The sequence below is a fragment of the Juglans regia genome, chromosome 6 (genome assembly GCF_001411555.2).
Source record: "Juglans regia cultivar Chandler chromosome 6, Walnut 2.0, whole genome shotgun sequence".
Taxonomy (NCBI): Eukaryota; Viridiplantae; Streptophyta; class Magnoliopsida; order Fagales; family Juglandaceae; genus Juglans; species Juglans regia.
In genome coordinates, this window is record NC_049906.1 from 29003567 (window position 1) to 29008725 (window position 5159).

General features: G+C 32.1%; 1 non-coding gene across 1 annotated transcript; it reads right to left on the bottom strand.

Moving 5' to 3' along the window:
- Window positions 1-4709: 4709 nt before the first annotated feature.
- On the bottom strand, window positions 4710-4816 carry LOC118348825. Its single transcript, XR_004801832.1, has one exon. It is a non-coding gene; the product is annotated as a small nucleolar RNA R71 (small nucleolar RNA).
- Window positions 4817-5159: the final 343 nt, after the last annotated feature.

Consider the following 5159-nt stretch of genomic DNA (forward strand, 5'->3'; position numbering starts at 1 on the left):
CTTGTCTTCGCGTCTATCTTCGGTGCCCTGTAACCCTAACTCCCTTCCATACATCTCCTTCCCCCTAGCCTCATAACAGAGAGAGTAGAAGATACGGCTAGAAAGAGAGCTAAGGTTTCGGTTTCGGTTTGGACTTTGGGCGAGAGAGAGAGAGATCGAGAGTGAGATCAAGATCGAGAGCTAGGGTTTCACAGAGAGACATCAAGAGGTTTCGGTTTGGGCTTTGGGCGAGAGAGAGAGAGATCGAGAGTGAGATCGAGATCGAGAGCTAGGGTTTCACAGAGAGACATCAAGAGGTTTCGGTTTGGACTCTGGGTTTCGATTGGAGAACGAGAAGATGGAGAGAAGGAGAGTTTCGATTGGGGCAGTGCTTGGACGAGAGAGAGTGAAAAACGAATAGAAAGCGGCGGGGTGAATAAAATGGAATCCGGGTACCGGGTTTAAAATCCGGTATCCGGGTTTCAAACTCTACCCGGACCGGACAGGTCCGGATTTTGGCAATCCGGGTTCCGGCCCGTATTTGATCCGGGTCGGAACCCAGAACCGGAATCCGGTTTTCTGGGTTCCGGACTGGGCCGGGAAAAAACCCGGCCCGGATGAACAGTCTTATATATCACTCTTTTTCACCTGAAGATTTGTTAAAAATTCTGGCCCAATTTAGTTTAAAAAATGATCTCAACTCATCTCATTTTATCTTATCTTATTATATCAACATTCAAATAACATTCAAATATAAACACTTTTCAATTTCAAAATTTTTATATAATCATTACAATTTAAAAAAAAAATCAATTTTTTCAAATATCAACTAATATTAAAAAGTTATATTTTAACAATATTTTAACTTTAGAATATTTTTATTTAATTTTTTTCTCATATTTTATAAAATCTCATAAAATATCTTAAATTAAATTATTTTACTACTATTTATAAATTATTTTAATATTATTTATAAATTTATCTTCTCATCTGCATGAGATTCTATAAAAGATCAAACACAATACAATCACCCAAGTTTTCTTTATAAAAAAAAATAATTAAAAAAAAATTGTGGTGGGTTTTGGTTTTCAGGGATGATGAAGAAGAGATCACGTGAATTGTGGTGGCCAGTTTTTGGAATTGGGATTGGAAGACAACCTTTGATTATCTACAAAAACGAACTGTTTCACATAGTGGGACTGAACTGATTCCGTGATTGTCGTTGTGCTTCATGGGGGATTGCTTGATATTTTTCTACTTTCCTTTCATTACTCGACACGTGGCCTCTGAGCTGCCGGCACCCATACTGAGCTGTATTCCTACTATTCCCATTTACAATTGTTTTTTTCTTGACAATGACAACGATTGGAGCTCCGCTGGCTTAGTATGTATTTTTTTATGTATATTTTTTTAATTTATTTTTTATATAAATTGTTTATATATTTTTAAATATTTTTAAAAAATAAAATAAATTTAAAATATTATTAAAAAATATTTTTTTAATCAGAAAGTAAAAAAAAAATTATTAAAAAATACTTTCTTAATCACGAAGTAGAATAAATATTATTTTTTATTCTACTTCATGATTAAGAAAATATTTTTTAATAATATTGTAATTTTTATTTTATTTTTTTAAATATTTAAAATTATTAAAAATATTTATATAAAAAAACTAAAAAAAACACATATAAAAAAATACTAGAGCCTAACAGGAGCTCCCAGCAGGACATCTAGCATTTTTCATACCGTTAAATTGGTTCATTTGCTTGAAATTTATATGAGTAGTAAGTTTTAAATGGCCAAAACTCCAAGTAGTATTATTCTAACAATAAAAACAATAATGCCAAATATTTGCCCATTTTGGATATAGAGATGAAGAGGGAAAATATATATACTGTTAAATTGGTTCATTTGCTTGCCATTCATAGAAGTCTTTTGCACTTCAAATGATATGATAATTATTTAGATTGATACTTATTAAAGTTAACTTTTGGCCAATTCTTTAGTTACATTTCTCATAAATGTAATTAACAAAAAAAAAAAAAAAAAAAGGGGAAAGAAAAAGGGAAAGAACATCATAGTATGGGTCAAGGTGGAGAGGCCTCCAATATTCTCAAAAAAGGAAGCTGCAGGTGTGGACCTTTTGAAAAGTACTCTCAATGCAGATGCGATTGAAAGACAAAAGGAAGACAGCAAGATGAGTTGTAATAATGTTTTTTTTTGAAGGACATAAAACTAGTTAAATACCTTGAAAACCTTAATACCTTGACCATGTGCTTGTCCACAAACCTACACGGTATGCTGGGTATTAAATAATGTGTTATAATATATTATAAAATTTATATATTATCATTTCATTTCATTTCATTTCATTTCATCAAGGTTGATGCAGCATTGTCCAGATTATTGATAAATAATAATTATAGTCTTAAGGTGTGTAAGCTCTGCACACCTGATAAATAATATTTATAGTCTTAAGGTGTGCAAGTCCCACACATCTCTATGAAAAAAGTGAATAAATATGAATCTTATATAAAAAAATATTTTTTTAATGATGGACTCTACATTTTTTTAAAAAGAGTGTGCGGAGGTTGCATGCATTAAAAAGAGTTGATGGATAATATCATATTATCACAATAGATCGTAGGAGTGATTGATGACTTGCATAATTTCTTATATTTTATCACTTCTTAATTTTAAACTTTAGTCTAAATACTCTATTATTGGACTAAAAAGCTAAAATGTTAATAGAAATAATTGGAATTAATGTGTATTCTTGAATTGAGTTTCTATTTATTTTGGGATACTCCTGAGCATATTTTTATATTTAATTTCAGAGTCTATAAAAGAGCAAGTCCAAATCCATTCGAATTCAAGGGACTTTCAAGTGAGCAAGACATTGGAACAATCTAAGAATTTTCAACGAGTGTAGGACTTTTCAAATAAGGATAATGATGGGATTTGAGAGTAATTCGGATCACAGTCCAAAATGTGCTAGCAGACAGCATGGATACACTTTAGTATTTTAATCATAACTTTCCACTCTAATATCGGATTGATGTGATTTTTAATGCGTTAGAAATCTATCTTAAATGGTTACAAAGTTATCTCTAATAAGGATTTCTAAATTTGAACTCCTGAAGCGCGTACATGGCTGTTAAGTTGAGTCCTAAAATTTAGGCTATTTTATGTGCAGGAATATGAAGACATTAGGATTTCTTTCCTACCCTATTTAAGCATATCATTAGCACGAAATTTGAGAGTTTTTGAGAGGGGCCTTTCTTTGGAGTTTTTCCTTTCAAACGCTGCAGCTTGCGAGGGACGACACTGCGGACTGCGAGAAGCATTTTCAGTGTTCATTTTCTTCTATTCTTCTCTTAGAAAAATTATGGTGAATTCGTTTATGTTGAATTTAATTTTTAGCATGAACTAAAATTTCTTTATTCTAAGAAAAAGATGTAATCTAGTTCCGAACTATACTTGTTTTTCTATGTTAATTTGAAGTAATTCTCTTTTATGTTTGACTGATTTATTTTGAGCTTATTGCTTCTAATTAACTGGTCATTAATTAGATGATTTTAATCTTATGATTTGCTGTCGAAAGAGGGAATTATAGGATAGATCTTGGATATTTTGGCATAAGTAATTATAGAGATCGAAATACTTGTATGAACCTATGTAATATTAAAATCATTGGTCTTATTGCTTTCTTGCTTTATTAATTTGCATACTCTTGTATAAAATGATGAATAATAATAATTTTCAATTGACTATCGAAAGAGGCTTTTAGATGTTTGTGGAGATTTGCTAACAAACAGAGAGAATTAAATTCAATTAGTTAGATGAGTAAAGCATAGTGAGGAATTAGGTGAAATCGATTTTTTAGAAGTTTTTTTTCTCATTGATTTAATTTTTGAACAATATCTTTCTTTTCCTTGGAGTATTTTCTTTGAATTAATTTTATTTTAATTTGAAATTACAAAAATCTTAGTGACTTTTCTAAATAAAGTTAAGATTAGTATAATTTCAAAATTTGTCAAAAGTAAGTTACCTAAGGATGATACTCTTCTCATCACTTTACTATAAAACTACAATACTTTGCACTTACAGTTTTGCACCGATCAAGTTTTTGGCGCCGTTGTTGGGTATTGATTTCTTCTTATTTTTTCCAATATTGATACAAAGTAATCTTGATTTTAATTTAGAATTTTATTTTATTTTGCATTTGGGTGTGTTTTTTACATTGGATGCGCAGTGCTAGAACTCGTGACATTACTCCTTTTAATCCAGAGATTGAAAGAACTTTTAGATCACAAAGAAAGAAGAAAGTACTAGCCAAGGCTGATGAACAACAAGATGCACAGCCATGCACCTTGAAGGATTATGTACGCCCAGTTGTGAATAACAATTACTTGGGTATAAGACGTCAGACCATTAATGCCAATAATTTTGAGATCAAACCAGCCTTCATCAGCATGGTGCAACAAGCCCAATTTAGTGGATCGCCACTTGATGATCCCAATATTCATTTGGTGATGTTCTTGGTGATTTGTGACATAGTAAAGATTAATGGTGTTACTGAAGACACCATTAGACTGAGATTATTTTCTTTTTCTTTGAGGGACAAGGCAAGAGGTTGGTTACAATCTCTACAACCGGGAAGCATCACTAGTTGGAAGGATATGACTGAAAAGTTTCTTGCTAAATTCTTCCCACCTGCAAAAACAGCCCAACTCAAGAGTGAGATTGATCAATTCAAGCAAAATGATTTTGAGTCACTCTATGAAGCACGGGAAAGATATAAATATTTGATTCGATGCTGCCCTCAACATGGATTGCCGAATTGATTGCAAGTTCAGATGTTCTATAATTGGTTAAATGGGCAAACTCGGATTATAGTTAATGTCAAAGACAGCTGAGGGTGCTACCTATCTGTTGGAAGAGATGGCCTCAAACAACTATCAATGGCCAATTGAAAGAATTATGACTAAGAAAGTTACTGGGATTCATGAATTGGAGCCGTTAGCAACCCTTTCAGCTCAAGTTGCTACTCTATCCCATCAGATTTCAGTTTTGACAATCCAAAGGATACCACATAGTGCAGAATATGTTACAGCTATAAGTATGACAGTTCCAAGCAATGAAGCGAGTCAAGAACAAGTTCAATACATCAATAATCG